This window comes from Panthera uncia, chromosome B4 (genome assembly GCF_023721935.1).
Source record: "Panthera uncia isolate 11264 chromosome B4, Puncia_PCG_1.0, whole genome shotgun sequence".
NCBI lineage: Eukaryota > Metazoa > Chordata > Mammalia > Carnivora > Felidae > Panthera > Panthera uncia.
The window spans coordinates 69,565,323-69,583,313 of NC_064809.1; the positions used below are offsets into that span (position 1 = coordinate 69,565,323).

General features: G+C 35.9%; 1 protein-coding gene and 1 pseudogene across 1 annotated transcript in view; one reads left to right on the plus strand and one right to left on the minus strand.

The window, feature by feature from the left end:
• Nucleotides 1-17,991, plus strand: part of TMEM117 (transmembrane protein 117) — a 396,452-nt gene that overhangs the window by 247,103 nt on the left and 131,358 nt on the right. The window lies entirely within an intron of this gene.
• On the minus strand, nt 5,165-5,642 carry LOC125918988 (transcription factor BTF3-like; annotated as a pseudogene).

Below are 17,991 nucleotides of genomic sequence, written 5' to 3' on the forward strand. Positions count from 1 at the left end.
CTTTCCAGGATAGGTCTGAGTTACTGACACACTGTGGTGATCAATCCTGCTCTCCAAGTATTACAAATGAACAATACGGGAGCCCAAACCTACATGTAAGAGTTAGCAGTAGCTTCGAGTCATTTCTGTTTGATTCTCAGCCATGTTATCTTCTCCATCATTGTCTCGCTATTGAAATAGCCTTACAATTCTATTCCAAAATGACTACAATTTATTGAATACTTCTTGTGTGCCTCATATTGGGTCCTTCACCGTCATTGTTTTAGTTAATCCACACCACCATGGTAATCATTATTATCTGTATTTTAAAGATGAAAGCCTGTGACTGAAAGAGGTTGCATAGCTGGTGAACAACAAAGCTGGAATTCGATGGTGGGCAGGCTGACTTCAGAACCTGCATGATACTGCACAGAGTGGCCTCACTCATTCCAAGATTTTAAGACATTTACTACATTTAACAATGATTAGTTTTATTTTTCACATATGTAGAGCCCAACAATCCTTTGAGTATATCTACCTATGTTCTAATATCCTCCTATTATTGGCAAAGAAATTGAAACAAAAGTCCAGTGACCTACCAAAGGCCACAGAATTAATTAATGTCTCTGTGACAATGAGGACTCAGGGCTATTGGCTCCTGGTTTAATATTCTTTTTACTGTATTGCATTGCCTCCCTATATTCTTTTTAAAAAAATCGATATAATTCAAACTAAAAGAATTTGCCAATGATTGGATATGTTGAGATAACAGCTCTTGTAAGCCAATAGTAATAATCAGAACATTCTGTGTAGTTTAAATTGATGTAATTGTATATCATTTTCTCTCAATTACTGGAATTAGGCAAGAAAAAGATGTATAATATATAGTTTAATATGCCAATAAAGCATGATGTATTAAGAGAACCTTCACTTAAGTTCTCATATGAAAAGCCAATTGCTGTTTTTCTTATTTTATCTTCAGATGTTTCAAGGTCCTGATTTCTTCAAAACATAATTTTCAAGGTTGAAAATAAAGATTTAAGTCGATATCCTAAATTCTGGCACTAAGAACCACCACAAAACCCCAGAATTTTACCTGGGAACACTAGAAGTGAAAAGATATTAAATATTACAGCTGGTCAAGGACTCTACTCCTGAGAAAATAGCAAGTTAAACATTCCTGCACAAAATATCTGCCAGAGAGAGAATATTCCAACATTGATTGTAAGAATGACTAGGTGATACCTAAATTTTTTTGCATTCTAAAATTCTGTAATTCTGCATAGACTGTTTTCTTGTGTAAGGTTATCTATGTGTTTGGACAAGGCATGAATTGCTCAGAATAATGATTAAAGCAACTCGAATTAACATCCTAAGGAAATGTGAGTTTGAGCATGCTGATTTTATGGAGCACTGTCCAGACATTAAATATCCTGTGTTTTGGCAGGATATTTAATGACATGAGATGTGGAGAAAAAATATGCTGATCTAAGTAACTTTGGTAAAAAGTGTTTTGACTGGGAACTAAAAGACTAAAGACAAAGGGAACAAGACATAAACAACTGTATTCTAGTTGGTAAAGTTACTTCTCATGAGGATATGGGTTAACAGTTCTGAGTCTGTTTTACATACATGCTGGGGTTGATCAATGAATAAATGAATGGCAGGTGGTGGAAGCCAAATTTCTCACTGTAGAAAAGGGAGGTTACTGATTAACCGGGGAGTTGGAGCTGGCTACAATGAACAGTGTGGTACTGGATTAGAGTCAGAAACCTCAACATAAGTTCGCGGTTGGCCTTGTAGAGATAAATGGATACTTACAGAAATAAGATTAAATATTGCATTTATAGGTGAAAATGAGTATACATATTTCCTAGTTTTGTGTGCAGAGATGGCTTAGACAGAATGACAGTCTGGTAGTAGGTGCCCAAATCTTGGGCAACTTTGACCAACAAAATAAATGAAATAGTACTAGATTGTAATCCATAGTATCAAATAAATATCCATGAGTCCACACTAATATAATAAATGACTGAATAAACAGAGAAGAGAGAAATCTCCCATATGGGAGAATTATAAGTAATTTATATAGATACTCTTCCTTTCGAGATAGTGAAGCTTAACTCCTCACTCCTTGAGTATGGGCTAAATTTTGTGACTTGCTTCCAAAGAATAGGAAGTAATACAATAGTATGGAAAGGAGGTTAAAAAAAAAAAAGTAACCTTATCATGGAGAAATCTGGCAAACATCACCTGGCCAGGGCCAGTTATTCAAGTTTAATGTCATCAGTGATGAGTCACATTGATAGCATGTAGATTAAGAACCTACACATCTGTAAAATTTAAAACATTTGTTTTAGACACTTGGAGTTGTTGGTTCAGTGTTATCTGTAGACAGTGATGGCTGAGGTGCAATTGATTCTGTCTAACCTTTTAAGCTCTATTCTGGCTATGAATTTCATTCACCTCTCCCACCCCCACCCCCTCGAACCTCAACAGTTCCTTTGTGTTGATTTCAGATCTCTGCTGTCCTCTCAGAGAGGTATCTGAAGCTGGTTTAATCTCTTGAATCTAGCCACAATCCTCTCCAAATGCCCTAAAGCTGTGATATCATTCTTTTGTAAAAAGACCTGCCGCCTCCCATGGGCTACAGCCTCAGAAGCCCTGATGTGTTTGAATGCCTTCATATTTATCTGGTAATTTCTACATGTCACCACTGTCCCTTTAAAGTGGACCCTGATGATGTAGGGGATAAGATGTTTTGCTGTCTGATCTCTTCATCCTTCTTCTATCCCTCTTTTACTTCTAATACTCTATGGCTGGAGGGGCAGATTTCTCCCATTTCCATGGGCAGTTATTTCTTTTATTGTATCCATTCTGTATTGTCTCCATTCCTGTGTTCAAGTCAGCCAGCCCTCTTGACAGAGGAGCCCGGAGATATTAGAAACCAGGAATTAACAAGGATTAAGATATATTGGCTTAATATTTCCAAAATTTAACCCCCATTTAATCTCTGCCCTGATCCGGGCATGCAAATAGTACTATAATGCCACATACTAGGATTTCTGGGAATAGAAATCCTTTCAGAATACTATGTTCTGTAAATTACATATTATGGTGGTTGAAGACCCAGGAAGATGAAACTGTGAAGGGTGCACTTTGGTAAAAAGTCATAAACCAAGAATATCAAAATCTTTAACTTTCTTTTAGTCCTCAGTCCCTAGGCCAATCCATATGAATTTCTTTCTACTAAGATCCCCTTTTTCCAGCATTATAATAGCAGTATTTCTATAGATGACTTGGGCCTTTACATTAAATTGTCAAAGTCCCCTTAACCTCCACCCCAGATCTTTTCTACTAATGGTGGATTCTACCTTGATCATCATTTGGAACTAGATCCTTCAGTTTCTATGCATGTTGGATGAAGCCTTTCTTACTGCCAAAGTTAAAATAAATTTATTTATTCATTTATTTACTTATTTACTTTATTAATTTATTTAATGTTTTTATTTGAGAGATAGTGAGTGTATGAGCACGAGTAGGAGAGGGGCAGAGGGAGATAGAGAATCTTAAGAGGCTCCATGCTTAGTGCAGAGCCCAATGCAGGGCTCAATCCCATGACCCTGGGATCGTGACCTGAACATAAATCAAGAGTTGGATGCTCAACCGACTGAGCCACCCCTATTTATTGTTTACTTATTTTTATTTTTTTAAATTTAACTATGTATTTTTAAAATGTTTATTTATTGAGAGAGAGAGAGAGAGAGAATGCACATGGGTGGGGAAGGGCATAGAGAGAGGGAGTTAGGGAGACAGAAAAAATCCCAAGCACAGGGGGCTGGATCCCAGGAACCATGAGTTTATGACCTGAGCTGAAATCAAGAGTCAGATGCTTAACTGAATGAGCCACTTGGGCGCTCCCCTATTTGTTTTTTTCTATATGGTTTCAAACTAAAGGCTATTAAAAGTATTTGATTTTTCCCCCAAATTAGCACTTCCATTGCTGCTAAGGAAATGTCACTCATTTTGTAATCCAAAGCACTACCTTCATAAACCATGAGTTTTCTACAAGTTTTAGGGTCCTGCCTCCTACCATCTACACTGGAATTTCACCTTAATTAACTAGCGCAATAAACTATAGGCTGTGCAGACTGACTTGTGAGGTCCTGTAGCAAACCAATGCAAAAACATAAATTTAGGTCAATAATAAGCAGAAGTACAAAATATGCCAAGAGAAGCTTCTGAAAAATATGATTGTCTGTCTCATCCTGCCAGTGGGCTGGGCCCTTTCATAAGATGAGGACTTCCTGAGATGTGATGCTATCTTTCTAGCTGTCAGTACAGCCCTCCCAAATCTTACTGACTTTGTACTATTTATAAGTCTCAGTGCTTACTCATCTTTATTTTGGTAAATGTTCCTTCCCCATACCTAACCTTTATAGTTTCTCTTCTTACTCAAAGAAAAGGCTTTAACTTCATTATTATTCCATGTTTACCTGCTTCTACCTTGACTTTCTTACACACACACGTACAATACCCATGTATGTGTACACACACATGTGCATGCTCAAAAGCCTGTAAGTGCACACACACGCATACTCACAAATGCATACACATACAAACATGTATTGAATGGATTGTAATCCTTATTTCATGATACTTTCATTATTGATCTATGTAAAACCATCTTTTATGTATACATCTCTATGTCAATCTTAGATGTTATCAGTTTCAGGCATTGTCCATCTGCCTGAGAATCCACAAAGTACACATAATTTAAATTAGTCCCTTATGTTCCATCTACCTCAAATCTACATAGTCATTGACATCCCTTTTCCATCCCCCTTCATCTGTACCAAGTCCAGTACAAAGGGGAGCCAGGAATGAGTAACGATTTCTTCAACTACTATTGTTGTGTGTGTTTTTTTTCAATAGGCAAAGAACTTTATTAACCTGATTCCAAACTTTATTCCCAGGCTTCTTCAGCTTAATTAGCTGCAAAGAATGAATTGTGTACAAGCAACAGCTTCAAAGAGTTTCAGGGTCCATGGGGCTGGGGCTTAAAATTATTAGAGAACTAGATTTTATCAGATCCATGAACAAAATTTTAAAAAGTAGTCATAATATAAAATAGCAGCTCCCAGTAACTTCTGTAAGTTTTATCTTCTTTAAAAGTTGGCTGCATTCAGTTTGCTTCATCGCTTCATCAGTTACCCACAAGATCTGAAACTCCGCCATCCTCCTCTTCCCTGGTAGTGAGTTGTGCTTTTCCATCCACAGATTGTGTGGGCAGAACTTCAGCCAGTCTTCTTAAACCAGTCAGACTGTCTGCCTCAAGTTTGGTTTAAGACACTGCGTAGCATTTCTGCCAGCTGCTCTGTCTCAGCATGGCCTGTGATGGCGAACGTGTTCGCTGCCAGGGATGCCTGAACTTCAGGGTTGTGGAAGTGGATCACTGTTCCTTGGTTTGTGAACATACTCACTTCTTCAATACCAGAGATATTGTTTATGTCTAATTTTTTACGGATGTTGTTTATCATCTGCCGCCGCCATTGTATGAACCACCTTCTTCTTCCGGTGAGCAGTTCCTTTCCCGCCAATGTGCACTTGTGCTTGCAGTTTGGCGAGTTCCTCCTGGTTCATGATAGTTTCTTTCATCTTGTTGGAGTGGAAATGGGACTGTGTGGAAGACTAGGGTTGGTATTCAGGGGGTCTCGGGTGGACCCCGCTGAGATTAGGTACACACTCGCGAGGATGCAAGATGGCAGCTAGAGCTAACTCTATATTGTTTAACAAAGTCTTAATCTAAAAGGAAACTATCGTTGGCAAAATTTCAAGTATCTGAAAGCATGGGAAGTAGGATTTAGCATGAGAAGTTATTGGGAGCTTGAACAAATTTTTTTTTTAAATTTTTTCCTATAAAACTCTACCAAATAATTGTCATCCCCCAATTCTTTTGTCTGTGAGACTGGTCTTGCCTCTGAATATTCTTTTATTTACTTATTTTTTTTAAGTTTACTTATTTATTTTGAGGGGGGGGGCAGAGAAAAATGGACAGAGAGAGAATCACAAGCAGACTCCGTGCTGTCAGCATAGAGGCCAGTGCAGGGCTCAAACACAAGAACCATGAGATAATGACCCAAGCCGAAATCAAGAGTCAGACACTTAACTGACTGAGCCACCCAGGTGTTCGGCCTCTGAATATTCTTTTAGTAACCAAACCATGCCAGAGGCAATGCAATTTGCTATGATAAATCAGTGAGTGGAGCTGTCATTGTATGGTAAATAGAGAATTTCAAAAAATCACTATAGCTTTGTTCTCCCCAGGCCCACTTCATTTCTGTATTTCTCAGCCCTCCGCTTATCATATTTCCCCAGAACTGTCTTCTGGAAACTTGAGGTAGACCAGCCACCTATACTACTGAGCATACAGTCTCTCCTATATTTACAAGGATGGGAATGCTGAGCTCAGTGCTCCAAGATATGTGTGATTTATTCATACTTGAGCTTTGGTGAGGTAGAATCACTGCATGCTGTCTTTTTTTGAGTATAGTGTTTTCATGTGTCTTTTCATGGAGCAGTAAATTTGGGGTAGGGAAGGGAACAAAGACTATATGTCAAAGAAAATACTTTGTACGTTTAATCCATATTGAGAAAGAACAGACCACTTTTAGGTTTCCCCTTACACTTCAAAAATATAGCTGGCTAGAATTTTCTTGTGATATACCATGAAGTAACTTAGTACTTAATGAAATGAAATTTGAGTAGCACAAAGAGGAAATAAATGACAGGCCAAAAAACTGCCATGAAATTACATTAAAATGTACTTGGCGTACATTTAAATTACCCTAGTTGCATTGCAAAAATAGCACAGTGATAGAGTTGCTGGAATTAAAAGAACAGAATGTTGCCAAGGTTGAAACTATCAAAGGCAATTGAGTGTGGTTTTTTTTTTCCCTTGTGAATAAATGAGCTGATTTTTTCCCTTTTGGCATAAGATGCTAAGATGATCTATCCTATCCTATCCTATCCTATCCTATCATCTTCAAGTAGATTCTAATTTTACACCTATATTATATACACACTTCATTATTTGTTTCCATTAAAGCAATTATAGTATATACATATCTTCATTGCTGACTTTACCACAGTATAATTTTTCTATGCAGAATATTATAGTGCTAACCACAGGTCTCTGAGGTTAATGAATTGGATACTGAGCATCATTGCTTGTTGTAAATCTGTCGTAGCTGTAGAAGACTCCAGTTAAGCTACCCTTGATTATCAACATTATAGGAATGTTCTATAGTAAAGTTTTACCCACAGTGGGTTAAAGTTCGTAGACTTGACTGGGGGAAGGGAGAAGGGTACTAATATATCTGATACTCTCTACTATAATTGCTGTTTTAAATACATTATCACACCTAACTTTTATAAAATCCAATGACCTAGATGTTATTATTCCTATTATATACAGGAGGAAAGACAGATTTACCTAACTAATGTCATAAAACCAGTTTTAAACCCCCATACTCATCATACTGTTTAAAGATTCTACATTTACCTAACACTCTAAGTGTTTAATGAAAGAAACAGAAAACAAAACAAAACAATGTGGCCCCCTGCAAGAAGAATTTTTATATATATACATACACACATATATACACACATATATAGATAGAGCAATATATATTATATAATGTATGTTATTTGTAATATATGATAAATGTATAAATATAATATGAATATCATATACATGTTGTTACTAACTGAATATTTTCTTCTGAACTTCATATGTTTAATTCCTAACCCCCAGTACCTCAACATTTAACTATATTTGAAGATAGGGTCATTAATGAGGTAATTAAATTAAACTGAGGTCATTAGTGTGGGGCATAATCCAATATGACCAATGTCCTAATCAGGAGAATAAATTAAGACATAGCTACACAGGGAAAACCATGTGAAGACCCAGGGAGAAGACAAAGGACAGAGGCCTCAGAAGAAAAAACTCAACTCTGTCAACACTTTGATATTGGACTTCTCCTCCAGATTTAAGAGAGATTAAATTTTTGTTTCTTAAGCCACTCAGTCTGTGGTACTTTGTTACGGCAACTCTAGCAAATGAACATACTTGTATAATATAAATATAACAGAAATCAGTGCAACTAGTCTCAATCCCCAATTAATGTTTTTTTAATAACAAAGTTACCTTTGACATTATTCTTAGTAATATATATATATATATATATATATATATATATATTTATATTTTTTTATATGTCTCCTCAGGCAAGGGTAGCAAAAGCAAAAGTAAACAAATGGGACTATATCAAACTAAAAAGCTTTTGCACAGTAGGAAAAAAAACAGCAACAAAATGAAAAGGCAACCTACTAAATGGAGAAGATTCTTTCAAATATATATCCAATAAGGGGTTGATAAAATATATAAAGAACTGCTACAACTCAATAAAAAAAAATCGATTAAGAAATGGGCATAGGACCTAAATAGACATCTTCCCAAAGAAGGCATACAGACGGCCGTCAGGCACATGAAAAGATAGTCAACATCACTAAATTATCAGGGAAATGCAAATTAGAACCACAATGAGATGCCACCTCACACCTGTCAGAGTGGCTATTATCAAAAAGATGAGAAATAACAAGTGTTATTGGGAGAAAAGGAAACCCTTGTGCACTGTTGGTGGTCATGTAAATTGGTGCAGCCATTATGGAAAATAGTATGGGGGTTCCTCAAAAAATTAAAAATAGAAATACCATATGATCTAGCAATTCCACTTCTGGCAATTTATCCAAAGAAAACAAAAACACTAATTTGAAAAGATACATACACCCCTATTTTCATTAGAGCATTATTTACAATAGCCAAGATATGGAAGCAACCTAAGTGTCCATTGATAGATGAATGGCTAAAGAAGATGTGGGGTGTGTGTGTGTGTGTGTGTGTGTGTGTGTGTGTAATGGAATATTACTCAGCCATAAAAAAGAACGAAATCTTTTTTGCAACAACATGGATGCATCTTGAGGGCATTATGCTAAATGAAATAGAGAAAGACAAGTGTCTTATCATTTCACTTATATGTAGAATCTAAAAACAAAAGCAAATGAACAAACAAAATAGAAACAGACTCATAGATATAGAAAACAATCTGGTGGTTGCCAGAGGGGAGGGAGGTGGGGGTGGTGCGTAGATTAGATAAGGGATTAAGAAGTACAAGCTTCTAGGGGCACCTGGGTGGCTCAGTTAGTTAGGTGTCCAGCTTCAGCTCAGGTTATGATCTCATGGTTCATGAGTTCCAGCCCTGCATCAGGCTTTGTTGTGACAGCTTGGAGCCTGCAGCCTGCTTCAGATTCTGTGTCTCCCTCTCTCTCTGCCCTTCCCCTGCTCATGCTTTGTCTCTCTCTCTCTCTCTCTCTCAAAAATAAATAAACCTTAAAAAATATTTTTTTTTCAACGTTTTTTATTTATTTTTGGGACAGAGAGAGACAGAGCATGAACGGGGGAGGGGCAGAGAGAGAGGGAGACACAGAATCGGAAACAGGCTCCAGGCTCCGAGCCATCAGCCCAGAGCCTGACGCGGGGCTCGAACTCACGGACCGCGAGATCGTGACCTGGCTGAAGTCGGACGCTTAACCGACTGCGCCACCCAGGCGCCCCAAAAAATATTTTTAAAAAGACATACAAACTTCTAGTCATAAAATAAATAAATCATGGGGATGTGATGTACAGCATAAGGAATATTATCAATAATGTTGTAATAGCTTTGTGTGGTGACAGATGGTAACTAGACTTATGATGCTCATTTCATGATGTATAAAAGTATCAAGTCATTATGTTTTACACCTGATATTCATATAATATGTCAATTATAATTTAATAAAAAAGAAAAAATAATAAAGAGTTAAATAATATAAAAACAATCTGATACCGTGGATTTTTACAAAGGCAATTTCTAGGATCTGGATGCCTTTGGTTCATTACATGTTATGCCCAATCTCCCACATATTCAATATTTGCATTACAGAGTCACAGCGGTAGTTGATTTGAAGAAACATGACCCTGGGGCACTTTATTATTTACAGTCATGAAAAAAGATTCAATCATGTTTAGTCTATTGCACTTACATAAACACAAGAACTGTATTATTAGATTTTAGAAATATTTGCAAGTTGAAACAAAATGGGTTTTCAAGTCAGCTAGAAATTCAGTTTACTCAAACAGCTTTTTCTGTCTAATCATGTGTTAAGGTAGAATAGATGTTACTGAAAACAAACCTCATACTTCCTTCTCTATTTGGACAATAATGCTAATTTACACACTCTGCATTTCCAATGTGCTTTAGAATGTATAAAGCACCTTTTGAACACTGTCTCTCCTCTTCTGTGAATCCTTCCCAGGCTCTGCCAGGAGATTCAGCACCATTTGATCTCATGTCACTACTCAGCTTTCCCTCTGTTACAGATTTCACTGCAGTGTAATATAGTTTGTTTACTTATGTGTTGATTTTCTCAAAGGCAGCGACTAAGCCTGTTCAGATTTCTGTTCCCAGGGCCCAGCAGCTCCTGGCACACAGCAAGTGTCCAGTAAGTGTTCATGTAGCTTCTTATGCTATGCCTTCCCAGAATACTATTTTAACAGCTGAAGAATCTGAGATCCAGAAAGTTTAATTGAGAAGTAGGGTTAGGGAGCAGAAGTTGGTGTGAAGGAGGAGGTGATATGGCGACGTTGGTGGGAAGTCAGAGGCTGGAGCATCTTGGGCATTGATATTTTGTTTCATAGGGATGGAAAGCCATGAACAGTTTTAAGTAGATGCATGATATGATTTCATTTACATTTTTTAAAGATTGCTCTGACTGCTGAAAGAAGCAGGGAGACCAATTAGGAGGACGCTGGAGGCTCCCTTGAGAGAGATTTGTGATTTAGACTATGGAGAAAGCAGATATGATGAAAAGCTGTAGATTGTTCCTACATGTATTTTAGGAGGAAAACTCATGGAATTTGCTGATGTTTTAGACAGGATGGGGTTATTGACAAATTTGACAAAAGTTACTTGTTACCTGTTATGTGTTAGTCACTGCTTTAGAAACTGAACATATATGGGAAAAAGCAGGTAAGGTGCCTCCTGTCAGGACCTGCCGTTTACACTGTGGTGGGGTTATACAGACAAAAACAAACAAAAAGCCCGTGATGATTTTTACCTTAAGGAAGATAAAGCACTGTGGGGACCCCAAGAGGACACTTTAAATTGTGTGGCAAGGGAAATTCCCATGGGTACTTTATTAGAGAGCTAATGACAAGGAACCAGCCATATAAAGTTCTAGAAGAAAGTGTTACATGCAGATGAAATGATTAGTGTAAAAGCCCTGAGGTGGGAACAAGCTTGACATGTTACAAGAACAGAAATAAGGCCAGTGTAGTTTGTAGGAAGTGAAAAAATTGGAGGGTCATTTGGAATTAGGTAGGTCCAAGGGCATTAGGGGGCAAACTGTGGTGTGGAGCCTTTTGGACCACCCTAAGAACTATAGCAGGAAGCCATTGTGAAATTGTAGTTCTTCTACTGAGTGTGTAGAAAGGCAATATGAAAAACAATGATCTGGGTAAGACATGGTGTTGGCTTGGGCCAAAATAGTAATGGTACAGATGGAGAGGTGTACATAGATTCCGAATACATCTTGAAGGGAAAATAGTGAAGAGTAAAAGATAAAGATGGTTCAAAGATGACCTGTAACATGGAGCCTTGAGCACCTGTACAGATGATGATGCCATTTAGAAATGGAAAATTGGCAGAGGAGCAGATTTGGAGATGAGAATCAAGGTTTCCCTTTGGACAGGTGTCTATTTAACACCCAGGTTATTATGTCAGATAGACTGATTATCAGAGAAAGTTTCTGATTTGAACAATGAAATATTAAATGTTAAGTGGAGGTGCCTATTAAACACCATATTGAAGATATTGATGAAACATCCTCACTTATTTAAGATCGATTTACCTTAGGCAAATCAATACCAAACCAAACCAACAACCCAAACTGTATTTATGAGGGGGTAGAGTCATATTACCATGACCTCCATTTTGTTGAGACATGGTCACAGTTCCTAGTACAGAGTTGACAGAGAGGAACACGTGCTTATTGAGCCAGATATGCTAAGCTGGAGGAAAGAACAGATAGCATAGCTCATGCACAATGCACAGGGAATCTGGAGCAACTCTGGATTCTCCCCGCACACACCCATGTTTTGCTTTTCTAAAAACCATCTCTGGACTGTCTCTAATCCCTGGGATACCCCAAATTTCCCTCTTTGTTTTGTAAAGCTGGTGGAGACAATAGGTATGCTCACATTTCCCCCCAATTTCCACTGTTTAAAGTAACCTTTGGGAGCCATAATTAAAGTGGTAAGACTTAACAAGTGTTAGTTTTAACTACTGGAAGAAAATTTATTGTGGATCACATGTGTAGATGTTAGGGGAAAATGTTACTCTTTATTCTAATACCTTTAATATAGAACCACATTCAACACACAAATCAATGGAATAATTTACTTATTAAAATAACATACACCGAACTAATTTTATATTTAAAAAATCCTTTGTTCGATTTTGTGAGCTACTTAACTCTGCAGTCACATTCCTGATGTATTTGCTAATGGCGTGTCTTCCCATACATTATCTAAAAGTATTCTATTATCCTCATTTCAGATTCAAATTCAGTTTAAACCCCTATTATGACCTGAGCAAGGTATTTTTATGCTACTTATTGAACTAGCACATAGGCTCTGTGAAATAGTATTGTTATTCCAGTTTTGTACACGAGGAGGCAGGCTGAGAGTGGTTCGTGAATTGCTCCATATCAGGTAGCTAGTGAGTGCAGGAGCGGACACCCATTTCCTTCTCTTAAAGGATGATCAACCTGGGTTTAAAAGTTAATTTTGCTTCCTCATCCTACTAAAATATCTACTTTTCCAGCTTGCTGTTTATGCAGTTTACTGAATCATATGCACTGGCTTTACAGAAAGTTAGTTTTATTCTCTAATAATTTTCATATTCCAGAAACGTGAAGTGTAAAGCAAATGATGGCTCTGAATTCTGTCTCTGTCATGGCTTTTACCTGAGCTTCCGATTTATAGAAGTTTCATAACATCAGGGTCTCTGTTTTCACTCAGTGCCCAGAGCAGTAGACACTCAATAAATATGTACCAAATGGATGATGAGCCTATATTGTCTACTAGATATCTCACCTTGACTGTCCCAGAAACTCCCCTCATTATTTTCCCCTCAATTCTGCTGTTTCCTCCAAGTCCTGAAAATTCTTTCTTTTCGTAACTATGGGATCTGTCCATTATTTGCTATCCTTTCTGCCATTTCCCCCATTTCAGATGATCACCCTCTTTCTCCTGAAATACAACAACAGCTCCCTAACTTATCTTCCTGCCTACTTCCTTGTCCTCTATTAATCCATTCTTTGCTCAAAAGCCAGAATAAAATGCCTGCCTTGTTTAAAAAGTCTTTCAATGGCTCCCCCTTTAGATGGCTTTTATGGTAACTTCCAAAAATTTTAATAGGATTTCGAAGTCAATATTATGAAACTTCTGCTTGGCTCTTCAGCTTTATCCCTCATGACTTCCCACCTGTAGCTTCTTGACACTCTTAGCTGTAGCCTTAATAAATGTCTGATTCTTAGATGGCTTGACACTATCACTTGCCTTTGGATCTTTACTCATTCTACTCCTCCGTCTGGAGCACTTAAAGCTTTTTTTTTTTTAATTGTGAAATAAAGCATAAAAGAGAGAAAGACATACACATAATGTATTATATAATCACTAGTGATAAAGTGAACACCTGTTTATCTTCTAAGTCAAGAAAGAAAATCCCGCCAATATCCCCAGAGACCCTCCAGTGTCTCCTTTATATTTTACCCTCCTCATCTCCTTCCCCCCCCACATACAAGCTAACGACTATTCGGACTTTGTGGTGATTATTTCCTTGCTTTTCTGTAGAGTCTTACCAATTTCACATGAATTCCTAAACAGTATGCTTTAGTTCTTCCTCATTTTTAAATTTATATAATTATGCTCTTTATTTCCTTCTTCACTCGTAATTGTGTTTGCAAGGTTTACGCACGCTTTAATGAGTAGCTCTGGTTATATCAGCATATCAACTTCCCCAATGAAATTGGAATTTGATTGCAATTTTACTGAAACTGTAGACCAATTTGCAAACAGTTCACGTTTTAACAATCTGAATTTTCCAATTTTTGAACAAGGGTACATTTCTCTTTATTTTGATCTTCTTTAATGTTTCTCAGTAAATTATATAATTTTCCCGATAGATGTGTTGTTTGATATATTACTAGGCACCTGGTATTTGGGGATACTCTCGTAAATTATAGTCTTTTTTATTGTTTTATTTTCTAACTTTTGCCAGTACAGAAGACAAAACTAGATTTTATATATTGATCTTGTATCAGCAAGCTTAGTAAATTCTCTTTCTAATTTTTCTGATTTATATGCAATTTATTTGAATTTTATTACTAATCATATTTTCTGTGAATAATTGCAGTTTTGTTTTTAATTTTTTCAGTTCTTATGCCTTTTGTATCTTTTTCTCATCTTACCATGTTGGCTGAAACCATCAATCAACTCTTCAGTAGAAATGAGGAGAATTGTTTCTGATTTCTAATGTCTTTATTAAGTGTGATATTTGCAGTGGGTTTATTTGTGGTTTGCCTTTATTAGTTTAATAATTTTCTTTCCATTGTTAGTTTGCTTCAGAAAAAGATTTTCTGTCTCTGTGGAGAGAGTCATACCATGATATATTTGAGTTAATGCAGTGATGACATTGATTTTCTTTCTCTTAAAACATTTTTTTGAACCTCAGGTACACATAATTAGATTAATTATAATTCTTGATTCAGGACACTGTCTCCTCTCTAGTTCGTTAATGCTCACATTATGAATTCACTTAATTATTTCAGTTAACTTTTTTTTAAATTTTTTTTTTAACGTTTATTTTTGAGACAGAGAGAGACAGAGCATGAATGGGGGAGGGGCAGAGAGAGAGGGAGATACAGAATCTGAAACAGGCTCCAGGCTCTGAGCCATCAGCACAGAGCCCGACGCGGGGCTGGAACTCACGGACCGAGAGATCATGACCTGAGCTGCAGTTGGACGCTCAACCGGCTGAGCCACCCAGGTGCCTCAGTTTCAGTTAACTTTTTAATACAATAGTTACGTGTAGCACTGTCATGCAGAGAAATAGCTGTATCACTCACAGTGATTGACACTAACATGACCTGCCTCCATTTCATTCCCTGCCTACCCAATCAAAAGTATTTATTTTCTGTTTAAAACGTTTTATTATGTTTTTTTATTTGTGTTTATGAAAAGGATATCATGGTGGCACCTACCTTTTCACGTAATGTTATATTGCTAAAATTTACCCATGTTTTTGCAGGTACTTACAATTCATTTGTTTTGACTACTGATTAAAATTCTGTTGTGTGAATATAACAGAATTTATTTGGTTGTTCTCACTTTGAGAAACATTTGGGGTGCTTCCAAGTTTTTGTCATTATTAACAGTGCTTTTATGAACATCCTTGTAGGTTGATTAATTTGCTAATATTGAAATAAGCTGCATAATCTGGTATCAGCATTTTAGTAATGTGTTTAATTTTTCTGTGGTGCTGGATTCAATTGCTAATATTTCTTTAGATTTCTAAAGGTTTCTAAAGGCATCTAGTTTAAAATGCAATATCAGCCTGTATTTTTTTTTCTAACTCTGCTCTCGTGTATATATTCGGCATCATAGAGTAAATTGGGGATTGTGTACTCCTTTTCTGTTCTTGGGAAGCATTTGTATAAAACTGGAATTATTTATTTATTGAATTATTTATTGAATGTTTGGCAGAACCCAATGAAGACATTTTAATCTAGAGATTTTTCTGTAAGAATATTTTTTTATAAATGATTCATTTTCCTTAATTATAATAGAGTGACTTATAGTCACCATTTAATTTTTATCTTAAATTGTTGTGATAAATTATACCTTTCTCAGCATTTATCCAGTTTTGTCTACATTTTCATATTTATTGCCATAAACTTGTTCTCAGTCTTCTCTTGGTATCTTTAAGCTCTGCAGAATTTGTAGCCATGGTTAATTTTTCATTCCTGAGATTAGTTATGCGCACCTATTTTTTCTTTCTCATTCTTTACCAGTTTTTCAATTTTATTTAGTCTTTTCAAAGAACTATTTTTGTTGACCCTCTCAATTGTAGCTTCTTTTCTTTCATTAATTTTTGTTCTTATTTTTTCCCTAATTTTCTACATGTTTTGCTATTTCTTTTTCTAACATCTTGAAATTAACACTCAGTTCATTATAGGCAAACTTCTTTTCTAATATATGACTTGGGGTTCTAAGTATTGCTTTAGTTATATATGACTATTTTTATAGTTATTTATTTGTTATTGATTTCTACCATAATTTAATTTTGGTCAGAGTGCATACTTTGCAATTTCAACATTTTGAAATTTGTCACAACGTATTTTACAACTTTATATATGGTCACCGTTTGAAAATCTTCTGACGTGTTGTAAAATGTGTATTCTATATTTTGCAAGTACATAGTTTTCTCATATGTTCTTTAAGTCAAGTTTATTCATTATATTCAATTCTATACTTTTACCGATATTTTGTCTCCTTGTTTCAGTTATTAAGAGCCAATATGTAGTTATGTTAAAAAAAAACAATAATTATAGAGTCTATTTCCTTTTAATGTGCTAACAATTCATTTTAATATTTTGATGAAATCTTAGTGGTGCATACAATTTTTAAATTGTTCTATTTATGTGTCACATATCTGTGTGTTGTATATGTTATACCATATAAATGTTGTATTATATAGTGATTCTCTATTTCTGGAAATGCTTTTTGTCTGTAAAGTCTGCTTTGTCTGGTAATGATGTAGAAACAACTGTTCTTCTTTGTTGTCATGGGTATGTATTTTTTCCACTTACTTCCTTTCAACAATTTAGCATCTTTATGGTTTAGATGGCTCTTGTAAGTGCACATAAATTTTTAAAAATACAATCTGAAAATCTTTTCCTTTTGACTAGACCATTCAGTCCATGAACATTTAATGTAAATGCTGATATATTTGGGTTTAAATCTACCATCTAAATTTGTACTTTAGTTTTGACTCTTTTTGCCTTTTTTTTTTTAGTTGGATCAGTATTTTTCCACCATTTTGTTTAGTTTCTCCTATAAGTATGAAAGTTATAAACTTGGCTTTACTTCTGTTAATGTTACTGTAAGAATTTTAAGAAACATATCCTTTTCAAAATTTCATATAACTGCTTTACTCTTCCCAATTTGCTTTATTTTTCTGTATTCTTTTCTTCATCTATGTTCCCCCTGGGATCATTTTACATCATTAGTTCTACTTGAAGTAAGTTCTTTATTAATCCTTTAAGTGTGGGTCTGTTAGTAACAAAAACCCCAGTTAGATTGGTTTCATTCCTCAGTTTTAGAAATTCCTTAACTTCTATGTTTTTCATATATTGGCATTGTGCTATTCTCTTCCACTTCTGTATCTGGTTTGCCAATCAAATGCATATGAAACCTTCTTACTATATCCAAACTCACTTCTGTTTCTTTCCCTCACCATTTTGATTCACCATGTTTTGTTCTTCTATTTATTTATTTACTGAAGTATACTTGACATAAAATATTATATTGATGTTGGGTGTATAACAGTGATTTGACATTTGTGTAAATTGGGAAAGGGTCGCAATTATAAGTATAGTTACCATCTGTCACCTTGCAAAGTTAATACAGTGTTATTGATCTATGTTCCCTATTCTGTATATTACATTCTCATGACTTATTTATTTTGTAACTGGAGGTTTATACTTCTTGACCCCCTTTTCATTTGTCCCCTACATGCCTCCCCCAAATCCCCTTCCCTCTGTTCTCTATATTATAGTCTGGGTTGG